Raw genomic sequence first — 13,930 nt, forward strand, 5'->3', positions numbered from 1 at the left:
GAATTTTTGTGAAAGAATTTTTAATAAGGATTGTGATGCTGTTGACTAGCTTTGATACAAAATTAACTATATTGCATTAGCTGATTATTGTCTGTTGTGGATTGTGGTGACAATGTGTGAAATGACATAAGAATGGTGACCTTCAAGCCAAGTCAGTGACAAGGGAGGCAAAAGATATCCAAATACAAGACAATACCTAAGATGACAATGCAATGAATACAATGAAATTTTGCAGAATAGAGTAGTTCTGGTTCCCTCCCTGGGGCATTTTGAAGTAAAGCATACTGAGGTAGAAAAAGATTTTTTCATATATGCAAAGACTGAATGGCTTAGAACTACTGAAAATATATGCAAAGTTAAATCTTGTTCAAAGAGTTTGTAGGACTATCCAAAGTAAAAAGGAGTTGATTTCTAAAGATGTTATCAAATTCTCTGATATGTTCATTCCTGTATAGTGAGCACATCAAACTCATTCAAGTTTTTGGTTTCCTTCCCTTGCTTTATCCCTCCCGTGCATGGCCTCCCCTTAATGTGACCCATGTCCCATAATATTGCTAAATTTGTTACCATGGAAAGTGGACTAGCGGGGAGTGAGGAGGACTAGAAGAGATGAACCAATTATGATTGTAATACACATTTGCATGGAAACAACACAAGGAAACTCCCTGTGTAGCTATCTTTATCTCAAACTAGCAAAAAAGTCATGTTTCTCTTTTTATCATTTATGTTTTTTCTTCTACAAAATCTGAGAACAGGAAGGTGAAATAGTTTCTGCTGGGGGTGGGGGGTTGGTGGGGAGGAGTTGACACCGGTGGGACAGGGGAGGTGGTGGAGAAAGGGGTAGGAAGATGAATACGGTGCAAATAATGTGTACGCATGTATGTAAATGCAAAAGTGATACCTGTTGAAACTGTTCCTGGAATTGGTGGAGGGGGAGGAATGAAGGAGAGCAGCGGAGGGGGTGAAATCAAGTATCAAATGTACCATACTTGAATTCACCCACTCCACTGCAAATGCTACAATGTATCCCCACCCAGCACAACAATAAACAAAAGAAAAGAATGGACCACACCCTCCCTCAAAAAATCTCTAATACAGGCAGTGTGTTTTTTCTATCCAATAAACTCTATTTTTCTATTCAATAATTTCAATAAATTCTATTTTTCTATTGAACATATTCAATTAAAAGAACTGTGTGGTCATTGATCAGATTGCTCTACATATGCAATTATACTGATTTTCTGATAATGTAATGAATAATCCAAAAATGAAAGCACCTGTTGAGTTAGTTTGAAATTTAAGAATATGTGACGTTTTTACAGCTCAAAAGAATGTAAGTCTACAGATCTCTTCCTTCTGGTGTTTTCACACAAATGCAGACAAACATAGATTTATATTATTTTACTAAACTTTTGACACATAAGCCATAAGCAGACATAATTTTAAGGATTTATACTGATTTAAAAACCCTCATCAACCAATTGACAATGTCACATGCTGATGAAAGCTATAGCAGGAAGAAATCCAGTAGTTATGGGTCCCATAAAATGTCTAGGGAATTTGACTTCCTTTATGTAAAAGGACACAGAGAACAATAAATGCTAAAATGGCAACATCTTTCAAAATGCTATTGAATAAGTACAGACAAATTGCCATTTTATTAGCTATGGTCTTTAAATTTCATAGTTCTCATTTTGCAATGATTTCATTTGTCAGTAAAGGGAACCCTTCTGCTAAGAAGTTTGAAGACATTTAAAACTTGAAGTTTTATGATGGCTATGATATACTGTCACTTGCTGGAAGCATTTGGGGAGTAGGTAAGCACAAAAGATCTAAACAATCATAGAGCTAACATTGAACAGTTATTTATTCTTTACCAGGCATCTGGCTCAGTGCTTTGTGCTGTGATTTCATGAACTAATCCACAGGGCTGAGTAGGGGTTATCTGCTTTCCCACTCTGCAGATGAGAAAACTGAAGTATGGATGGCTTCAGCAACTTCTCCAGTAGGTTGAGTAGAGGAAGTGCTCAGTGTGAGCTCCCTGCGACCTCAGCCCAGCTCATGACCTCTGCCATCCCTGGTGCTGGAGGCAGGAGGAGAGAAAGGAGGGCTCTGCTTTTGTGCTCTCCACAGTAGGGACAAAGCAACCAGGGGGTCACTACATGTTACCTCATGTGGGAAGAGAGCCAAATGTTACTTGTTAACTCACAGCAAGTTACCAAGAGCTGTGGACTGGAAAGTATATAATTCTCACTGTAACAAAGCCACTCTCCTCTGCGTTCCAAGGGGCTTTCTTAAGCAGAGAAAAAAGGTAGAGTGATGTTGCCTAGATAGCTGGGTTTGTCTGCAGAAGAGATTCAGACATAAAATTCATGCCTCTGTCTGTGTGAACACAGAAAAACAGGAAAAGGTAGAAATTCCAGATCAGGCTGGGTCCTAGGACAGAGAATGGCAGGTGAGCTCTGCCAGCATGACTTGTCAGAAGTCTGTCACCTGAGCTTCCATAGGCTTTAAAGCACAGAATACACAGGTGTGTCAGTCCTTCCCAGGTGCAATATGGATGTTTTTATCAAATGCTGGTAGAGTAGAAATATTCTTTTAGGACAAAATAAACAAACTACTGCTTTACTGAGCAGGTAACAAGCATAAGGAACTAGTGGTCTTAGGAGAGGAAGCATAGAGAAGTACAAAGGGAAGGTGTATTTATAGAAAGCAGCCCCTTGTGGGCTGACACACTAAGATCATGTTTGACCTTAAACAATGATGTGTGTAATAGTGCACACATCATTATATTAATAAATTAATTAAATAAATTTCATAAGCATCTCTGAAAATAAAAATTATTTGCACAAAAGAAAAATTCAAAGAAATTAATTTTTTTCATATCTCCCTTGCCTTCGAGTTTCTCTCCCTCCTCTTTCTCCCTCTTATTCAAATTACTAGTTCTATAATTTGAATTGAAAAATTTAATTGTATAGAATCAGTTTCAGGTCCCCACTCTGAAATGTTGATTTGTCTTCTCTTTGGCATAAGTCAGGAAGCCCATTCCTGGTAACACTGATCATTCTTATTTAAATAATTAAGATATTTATAAGATTATCATAGCAAAAATAAAGGAAAACCATCTGTGACAAAAGGAGGAAAGACAAGAGAAAGAAAGATTCCCCGACTGGTATTTTTGAAGTGAGAAATAAGTTTTGATCTGAGACCCAATGAATGATAGTGCAAATGTGATCCTAGTCTATAAACAACATATACATTTCAGAATCCATAATTTGTTGAAAATATTCTCCTACCATAAAATAAATATAAGAGAAACACAGTGAACCTTCTTATGAATTGGTCCTAATGCCTAAAGGCCTGGGAGCTACAAAATAGAAGATAAATAAAATTAAGTCAACACACAATATTGCTAAGCAACCTGACTTAGCCTTAAACAACTTTTGCTTGTGTGAATCCCTTTCAGAAAGGAACTATGAGATTTCTGTAAGTATTCCCCCATGGGTAGTGCTATGATGTTTAATGAATAGTTGCACAGAACGGTGATTGTATTCAATTATATTCTCCAAGGCCATCCCCATCAACATTTCCTCACACACAGGCATAAGAGTGTGCGCACACACACATTTGCATACTGACTTAACTCAGAGAAGGTGGATCCTTGGCACACGTTACATTTATTTTTAAAAATTTAAATATATTTAAGCATTGATGAGAATTTAAAAGCCCCTTTCCTGCTTCTCTTGTTTTCCCAACTGTGGTGCACATTGTAAATATACAATCAACACTATTTAGTCTGGACTGGCAGAGATACCCATGGGGACTGGGGGCTTTGCCTGCAAACCAGAGATGGGGAAGCATTACAGATAAAATACGACTTGCTCCAAACTCTTTCCCATAGCAGATGTCAAAGCCAAACCAAAACTGCTTTGAAGAGCATAATAGGAAAAAAACTAGATTAACTTTGGGTTTTGCTGCTTTTAAATAATCATTAATCTGCAATGTCTGCACTCTGAATCCTTATAATGGCTAGGTGCTATAAGAAGAATGCCAGACCTACCAAAAGCTGGCCTATACTCATGGATCACCTTCCCTGTTCTGCTTCCTAACAAACCAGCGAGCCACTCTGGGTTCTCTGAGAGGGTCAATGCTCAAAATCCTGGTTGCTCTGAAGTAGAATCTGCTGCTTATGTTGAAAACAGCAGAAAAGAACAGGTATTCCATGCTTCCAATGTCTTCATCTCTCCCTCTTACAGAACACAGTGCTTATGATTAGTTATTTGCCCGCCAAGGCACTCTAGTCTAGGAATCCATGCATGGCTAGTGCCCTCATCTGTAAATCTCAAAGACAGGGAATAATCAAAAGGTGAAACTGAAATGCATACTTGTCTGTTACCCAGAAGAGACGTAGAAAGTCAATGGGGTGTTTGCCAATTCTGCCTAAATCAAAGGCCCAGAATTAAACGTAGCTGAGTCATTCCAGAGCTCTCTGCTCAGCATTTGATTCCAACCCAGCCATACCCAGAGCAGTAAGTCACACGAGAAGTCCTACCTTTCATCAAAATAATTAACAAGCAAGTGAATTAAAGCATATAATTGAACAAGTTATTTAGATGGTGTAAATCCACAAAACAACCAAAGCTGAGAGCAGAAGACAGGTCTCCTTCCTCAGATCCCAGACCAGCCCCTTCCTAGCTTAGTGTCATGTGAGTTCACTGCTGTGAACATCACTGTCCTCTAGAAATTGGACATCCCACTTAATTAGTTGGTAAAGTTGTAGTGGGACCAATGTAGAGCCCCTAACACCTGTGGTGGACAGTAGGGGACAGTGTATCTTTCTCAGCAACAAGCAGCATCTCTTTGTACCTCACAGGACATGCAGCAGACATCCACCTGGGCTAGCCAGGAATGGCAGGTGATCTGATTTGGGTCAATGAGATGGATGAGGGAAAATTTCTCCAGGGCCAGTCTCTGGTAACTGGAGAGCCAAAGAGAAGAACACATATGGCCCTTCTTCTTCACTGGTACAGCCAAGGCTCAGACCATTTCCAATAGCACAACTTTCCCACAATTTGTCCCCTCTCCTGCTTCCATTCTTAGTCTCTGGCAAACACTCATCTGTTCTCTGTCACTCTAATTTTGTTATTTTAATAATGTTGTCTGAGTGGAATCACACAGCATGTGACCTTGAGAGACTGGTTTTTTTCCCCTCACTCAGCATAGTCCTTTGGATATAAATGCTGAGTCGATATTTCATTCTTTTTTATTGCTGAGTAGTATTCCATGGAATATATGTACTGTGTTTTATTCAACCATTCATCCATTGAAGGTCATCTTGGATGTTTCCAATTTGGAGCTATCAGCAATAGATTTGCTACAAATATTCAATACAGGTTTTTGTGTGAGCATAGTTTTCACTTTTGTGGGATAAATGTCCAGGATTGCAATTTCTTATTGGTATGGTAGGTGCATTTTTACTTTTTAAACACCTGCCCAACCGTTTGCAAGAATAGTTGTGTCACAAGGGTATTGGACTTTGAGCACATGATAAAAACGAGAGCATACAAGGGAGGGGTGAGGATAGGTAAGACACCTAAAAAATTAGCTAGCATTTGTTGCCCTTAACGCAGAGAAACTAAAGCAGATACCTTAAAGCAACTGAGGCCAATAGGAAAAGGGGACCAGGAACTAGAGAAAAGGTTAGATCAAAAAGAATTAACCTAGAAGGTAACACCCACGCACAGGAAATCAATGTGAGTCAATACCCTGTATAGCTATCCTTATCTCAACCAGCAAAAACCCTTGTTCCTTCCTATTATTGCTTATACTCTCTCTACAACAAAATTAGAAATAAGGGCAAAATAGTTTCTGCTGGGTATAGAGGGGGTGAGAGGGAGGGGGTGGAGTGGGTGGTAAGGGAGGGGGTGGGGGCAGGGGGGAGAAATGACCCAAGCCTTGTATGCACATATGAATAATAAAACAATAAAAAAAAGAGTAGTTGTGTCATTTTACTTTCTTACCTGTACTATGTGTGACCCAGTTTCTCCACATCTTCATTAGCATTTGATGCTTGTCGCTATTATTTTAACCACTCTGATAGACATATTGATATATCTTCTGTGCTTATAATTTGCATTCCCCTGATAGCTAATAATGTTGAAAACAGCTTTTCATGGGCTTATTTTCCATCTACATTTTTCCAAAGAAATTTTTCACCCATGTCTCTGCCCATTTTCTAATAATTACAGGGGGCAGTGTTTTGAGTTTTCAGAGTTACAAATTTTAAACTGTTATATTCATTTCCCCCTTCCATATACATTTTAGAATAATCATGTCTGTAGCTATAAGAAATATTACCTGGATTTTTATCAGAATTTTTGTTGAATGTGGATACTACTTTGGGTAGAATTGACTACTCAAATTCATGAATATGGTACATCTCACCACTTATTTACATCTTTGATTTCTTTCACCAAAGTATTTTATAAGCTTCTGTGTGCAGTGCACTCCTTGCAAGTAGTTTTGGATTTTTGTTTCATTGTTCATAGTGGTGGTTATTAGTATAAAGACATAAAATTGATGTTGGTATACTGATCTTGTATGGTGTGAACTTATTGAATTCAGTTTTCATAGCTTCTGTGGGATTTTCTAAATAGATGATTATGCCATTTGTAGAAAGGGAGAGATTTGCTTTTGCTTTCTGATACTTACGCCTTTTATCTTCTTCTCTTGCCTTGCTTCAGTAATCACCAAGCGTTGTGTTTTGTGACAGCAGATATCCTAGACTTGCTCCAGTCTGAAGGAAAAGCACTCTGTATTTCTCCACTAGTGTATATTAACTGTAGGATTTTTACAAACACTCTACGTGAAATTAAAGTCCTCTATATTTTTATTATTCTGAAAGTTTCTATCATGAATGAGTGTTACAGTTAAGCTTTCTCTGCATATGTGATTTGATACAATCATGCGGTTCTTTTTCTTCCTTAGCTTGTTATATATGACATGTAATTTTTATGAATCTCAAATATTGACACATCTTTGCCTTCACACAGGTTAGGGTATATAACTCACTTGATATATTTACTACTTGTATTTGCTAATACTTTGTTAAGAATTTTTAGTCAATTTCCATAGGGGATATTTGTCTATAGTTTTCTTTTAATTGTACTGTTTTCTCTAGTTTTGACTTCATTATAAGGCTCTTTTCCTCTTTGATTTCCTAGAACACACAGATAATTACCTTGTGTTAATTCTTCTTTAAATTTTCATGGTGCTCTCCATGGAACCATCTATGATTGGAAGTTTCTTTTGGGAAAGATTTTTAATTACAAACGGAATTTCCTTGAGAGTTATGAGACTATCCAGATTACATATTTCATAATGGGTGAATTGTGCTGATTTTTTAAGGCATTGGTCTATTTCATCTAAGATGCCAAATTTATATATGCAGAATTTTTTGTCTTACTCTCTTATTATCTTCTTGACATCTGCAGAGTCTGTAATAGGTTTTTACTGGCATGAATCTTAAGACTCTTCCAATCTCCAGCCATTACTCAGTTCCAAAGTCTGCTTCACGTTTTGGGGTATTTGTTACACTCCACTTCTTTTTAACAATTTTTGTCTTAATTGATTCAGGGTGCTATATAATAAAATATCATGATCCACAGTCTTATAAACAACAGAAATTTATTTCTCATAGTCCTAAAGAGTCTGAAGTCCAGGACTAGAGTCACAGTCTGAGGAGGGTCTTCTTGCTCACAGTCAGCTGCCTTTTCACTGTGTCCTCACATAATGGAAGGGAGGAGAGCTCTCTGAGTTTCTGTTATGGGGACAGTAATTTCAATCGTGATGGTTCTATATCATGACCTAATCACCTCCCAAGAGCCTCACCTTCAAATGCTAGCACATTAGGAGGGATGGGTAATTTATACCACAACAGCACCAGGGGAATCCTTGCACTTCCCTCAGGTACGTAGGTCCTAAGCAGATCTTCCTTCTCTCCACGTGTGAAAGTCATCTTATGCTTATTTGATGTGCACTGCCCATTATATCTAGCTGTACTAGGGAGAGGAATAGGATAAAGCTCATTGAATCATCCCCCAGGATGCAAAAGTTCCATTTTATTGTGTCTGTCTCTCTGCAGCCACAACAGGTCTGAACAAAGGGGACGTCTTCTTTCCCACACTTCAAATCACAGAAAGACCCGAGGACATCCTGTAGCTAACAGCTATAGGGCCACTCTGGTCCTACCCAGGCATGGGACTGCATTTTGGTTTTGCTTTCTCTGAGAGTATATTTTGATTTTTCATTTTTATTTTCTTATTTTTTGGTGGTCCTGGCATTTGAACTTAGGGCTTCACACTTGTGAAGCAGGTGCTCTACCACTTGAGCCATGTCTCCAGTCCTGATTGGTCATTTTCTTTTTTTTTCTTTTTTATTTATTTATTTATTTTTATTGTTTTATTATTCATATGTGCATACAAGGCTTGGGTCATTTCTCCCCCCTGCCCCCACCCCCTCCCGTACCACCCACTCCGCCCCCTCCCTCTCCCCCCAACCCCCTCAATACCCAGCAGAAACTATTTCTGATTGGTCATTTTCAAACAAGCATTATAGTGTTTCTGAGATGTTAGAGACTCACATTTCCCTAATATTAGAGTGAATTCCTGATCTTCTGAAGGAAGTTGAGAAGCATCAAGCAGATAATTTAGCTGAACCAATCTATCCTAAATAAGTAAGTGCAAATAATTAATAATTCAGTTCACCTACCCTAAACAAGTAAGTTATATGAATAATAAATAGAATAAATAAGAATTCAACCCATACAATCTATCAATGCATGTTCATGAGTTTCAAAGGTAATGCACACAGCATGTGCCCCCTCTATTGCCTCTTCTATTTCTGTGTGCATATTTAGGTGCTTGCATAAAAGTACTTTTTTTTCACTAAAATGTAAGCAAGTAAAGAGTTTATGTAATAATTCAGTGTGAAAAGGCATTTCAGTAACAGGAAGACCCATTACAACCTGCAGATAGAGATGTCCAAGCCTGCTGAACCCAGATCCATCTCCAAAGTGCATGTGACCAAGATTAGGAAAATAATTCAACTAGACAAGATGTCTTGATTATCAGTGTGTTGGAAGAGAACATTTAAAATGCAAGAAACCTGTTTCCATGAGATCACCAGGATGTTGTTTCCCAGAGGGCTATGAACCAGGTGGACAAGAATGTCTCTTCCCCTTGTGTGGAGGAAAATACAAGTACTCCAAGGAGTAGGGCTCCTCCTCCCCTTGCTCCCAGAACCTCCTTTGGCTGACCAAAATGACGACCTCAGGAATGGTCAGCTCTGCACCCACTCAGGATTTCATGTTGGATGAAGTTGCCAGTAGTTCATTAAACATAGAGAGAGGCATGGGAGCCGGATGGACTGAAAGGATTCCTCTTCCAGATGTTTGCTTCCCAGTCAACAGCATCTCAGAGCCACATGGATGTCAGAATTCATCAACGTTCCCAGACCTCACTGAAGTCGGAATCACATCTGGAGCTCTGAAGAGCTGCAGTGCCCGGGTGCTTCACCCTCGTTTATGAGCCAGAGTCCCCGGGGGCAGAACTTGGGAGACTGTGTATTTCAAGATCCCGCAGGTGATTCTGCCGAGGCAGAGATGGTGTGGAGACCACAGGTCTCCCTGGCCTGCCCACATTTCAGGTAGCTCCCAAGAAAGCCAGCGTGCTGCTTCCAGAAACTCAGGTTTTCCACCAGGGCACACTGCCACTCAACACACACCCCGGTCATCTTCTAGAACATTCTGTGAGGGGTGTCACTTCTAGAACATTCTGTGGGAGGTATCACTTGTGAGCCACCGATATTAAAGTGTGTGGCTCCACTGAAGCCTATGCCTTCCTACTAAAGTGTCCACTCCAGTGACACTAATGTCCAGTTCTGGAAAATATACTAAGTTTTCTGGATGGGTTGACTTAAATCTGAAGGGCACAAGTACTTCCAGATGGAACCATGGTCTGTGGGCCAGCGAGGTAAACCCGGGCCAATTAGGTGAGAGCTTGGGGAGATGAGGTGTGGAGCATGGTAGTACAGGCTCCCGCTACCCACAGGGAAGAGACCATAGCTGACTCCTACTCAAGAAGTCAGGACTCGCGGGTGCACAGTTTTTGTTTTGTTTGCGGTACTGGGCTTGAGCTCAGGACCTACACCTTGAGCCACTCCATGAGCCCTTTTTGTGAAGGGTGTTTTCAAGACTGAGTCTCTTGAACTATTTGCCAGGGCTGGCTTTAAACCACGATCCTCCTCATCTCTGCCTTCTCAGTAGCTAGGATTACAGGTGTGGGCCACCAGCGCCCAGCAAGTACACAGTTTTTAATCCCTGTCAGCTGCCTAGTAGAAGTAGAAGGACTCAGGAACAAGTCTGCTTTACAAAAATCAAGTTGAATTTTCAGTCAGGAATGGGAGTGAGTGAAAGTTTCTCTGTCTCATTCTCAATCTCTCTCTCTCTCTCTCTCTCTCTCTCTCTCTCTCTCTCTCTCTCTCTCTCTCTTTCTCTTCTCCAGGGCACAAATACTGGTCAGGCAAAAGAAAAAGAGTGTGTGCTATGGCCTTGGTGAGTGGGGGCCTGTGGGTTTTGGCCAGGAGCAGGAATTCCCTGCACAGACACTGAGTCTGCTGCGGAGACAGGAGCGCCAGCTTCACAGAAAGCCACTCTGTTCCTGGCCACCAAGGAACTGCTGCATGGCGCACACACAGCTCGGAAAGAGGGATGTTTGAAAGGAGTGGTTTTTTTCCCTAGAATACACAGTACTCTTATTTCCTTAGGGGTGCAGTAAAAACTGGCCGTGAGTAGATTGCCAAAGGCAGCTAAAAGTCAGGGACATTTATCTCCACAGCCTGATGTGGCTGGGGTGGGACACTGGGACCAACTTTGAATACTCAATAAATCAAAATGAAAGATTAAAATAAGAAAGCATTTGCTAAACAAGTTTGGAAGGAGGCTTTTATGCTGCTATTTTTTCCCTGCACAGAGACCTCAGTTGGTTTTTTAATCCACTAGAAAATATGAGCCCAGTACTGCCATAAAAAAAGAGAGAAGAAAAAAAATATGAATGTATTTGAGGATGGAGGAAGGAAGGAAGGAAAGAAGGAAGGGAAAGAGAAAGAAAGAGAGAGAGAGAGGAAAGAAAGAAAGAAAGAAAAATAGTTTACACTTGGAGCCTTGGTTTACATGGATTTTTGAGGTCAAAGAAAACCTGATTGCTAAATCTAAACACATATGTTATATTAAAAAATCAAGAACTTTTCCTCGGGACAAATTAATGCTTAACAAAAGGGTCCACTACAACGTGTCATTTGTTTTCTATTTCATTAAAATGTAAAAAACAATCTCTTTCAAAGAGCAGGGAAAACCCCATCAATCATTTTTAAAATTATGAAATATACTTGGGAGTACATGAACTGTCTGACAGCCATGAACAATGAGAAGCTGGTAGCTATGTGAGTGTACAAGGAGACACTTCCCACGGTCTCAGTCCCTTCTGTGTAACCAAAGTACCTTGTTTGTTTAGAGAAGGAGGCTGAACAAAACCAGAGTAAGAGGCGCTTTCTGCTTGGGAGCCATCCCTTCCTGAAGCTTGGCTTAACTTTCCTGGAACTCCCAGCAGACTTTCTACTTTTGCTAGTAAGTGTCTGTCTGTCCCTTAAAAATTTATAAGCTGAATCTGGATATGGTGTTACATGCCTGTAATCCCAGCACTCAGGAGGAAGAGGCAGGACAATCACGACTTTGAGGCCAGCCTGGGCTACGTAGTGAGATCCAGGCCAGCCTGAGGTATATAGTGTGAGCCTGTCTCAAAAAAAAAAAAAAAATCATAGGTTGAAGGTAACCACAGGGCATCTCTACATTTGGAGATAGTCTGTAACGAGGTAATTAAGATAAAATGAGGCCAGCAAGGTGAGTCCTGATCCAATATGACTGGTGTCTTTATTAGAAGAGTGTAGGACTCAGACACATACGGAAGGATGACCACATGTGGAAGATGGCCATACTGAAGCCAGGAAAAGGCCTCTGGAGGAGTCAACCCTGCCAACACCTTGAACTTGGACTTCCAGCCTCAAGATTATGAAAAAATAAATTTTTGTTGTTTAACCCACCCAGTGTGTGGCACTTTGTGGGGGCAGCACTAGCAAACAAATGCACCGTCTCACATCTCAGGATGCATACTCTTGAGTTTTCCTATAAACATAGATGACTGCTTAATCCACTTAAAGAAAGATTATTCCTTGCTACCAAGTGAGGTCAAGTCTAGAGCATAATATAAAATGTGGTAAAACACACAAAGTAAACAAATATGCTCATATACCCTCACACGCACAGATACAGCCTATTGTTTAGATACCTAGAATCTTCACTTCACCTTTAGCTTCTCTTTGCAGGAAGACATCTGCTTTCCAATGCAGGTAATGATAAAACCAAATCTGTACCCAAGCCAAGAAATGACCACAACCCAGACTTGAGCAGGGCTCTGCACTCAAATGTCAGTGCACACACGTCTGCTAAAGACGCTCAGCAGAGGGGCATTTGGAGACAGATTCTTTCTCTTTCCCCAAAAAGCTCTGTCCACATCCATCTTCCAAGGGAAATAGCTTTCCAGGGACTACAGGCTGATAAGAAATGGCAAGTGATGAATGAAGCACTGGCGTCAAAGGACAAATGGCCCCCTAAGAATGAGAAAGCCAAAAAAATTTTGATGGCAGTTATGCAGGCAAATGCATGCATTCTCAGAATACCACACACATGCATGCATGCATACACACATGCACATACACATATACACACACACATAAACACATATACCAGCACAAACACATACACTCACATAACAAATACACATATGCACATATACTCATACATGCACACACATACACATGTGCACATGCACAAACTTGTGTACTTGCAGTCATACTTGTGCACAACATTTGGCTGAAGATTTACATCATAGAAGGGAATCCATAGCCCCTCTGAGGTTGAGCTCCATCCTTTTCTAGCTCACAACATTGTGTAAACTTATTTAGCCTCTCTGAGCCTCAATTTCCCTGCAAGTAAAACACACACACGATAGTAGTGGCCACCTGACAAGGTGTGCATAAGGCTTACATGATTTAATTCATAATGAATGCAGGCAACAGCGCCTAGCATTAATAAGTATTTACTAAATGCAGCATGTTCTTCAAAACAAAATAGATTGCTCATTGCCACCTTTCTGGTATGTACCCTCTACCTCCAACTTTTTACCTGTTAAAACATGAATCCCTGCTTATAAACGCTGGCACATTCCAATGAGGCTAGCTCAAATTTTGTTCTTAGGATGCATCTTCTCCTCAACCAATTTCTCCAGTTACCTCAACTGTGTTTTGAGACACTTTCTCCACAGTAACAATTCCAACTTAAGGAAAGGAACAGGGGAAAACCCTTCTTTCCTGCTGGCCTCTTTGGGCCTTTGCCCCAAGCATAAATATCTAGGCACCAGCAGGAATGAGGAACCACCTCCTGCAGTTCCGGAGGAGGCCTCCCCACCACCCACGGAGGCCCATGCATCTTAAGCATGAGCTGAATGGCGCCCTGCGCCAAGTCTCTTCCTGGAAAAGCACCAGCTGTTTTTGAAACAAAGCACTTCCTGGCGACTAAGACAGTCCATATTAGTAAAAGCCCTGGATGCTGCCTCTGGGCTCTTCCTCCAGAAACCTCTGTCTCCTGGGTCTTTGGGGTAGCTCCTTTCTACCTGTGGACAGTATTCCTAAGCCATACTTCTGACTTCACATCCTCTGCTTGCTCTAGACTCTGGAGATCTCAGGGCCACAGAAGGTCACCTCTCCCAAAGAGGTAGAAGGTGGTTGAATAAATAGCCTAGCTCTGCCACATGTGCCT

The sequence above is a fragment of the Castor canadensis genome, chromosome 3 (genome assembly GCF_047511655.1).
Source record: "Castor canadensis chromosome 3, mCasCan1.hap1v2, whole genome shotgun sequence".
NCBI lineage: Eukaryota > Metazoa > Chordata > Mammalia > Rodentia > Castoridae > Castor > Castor canadensis.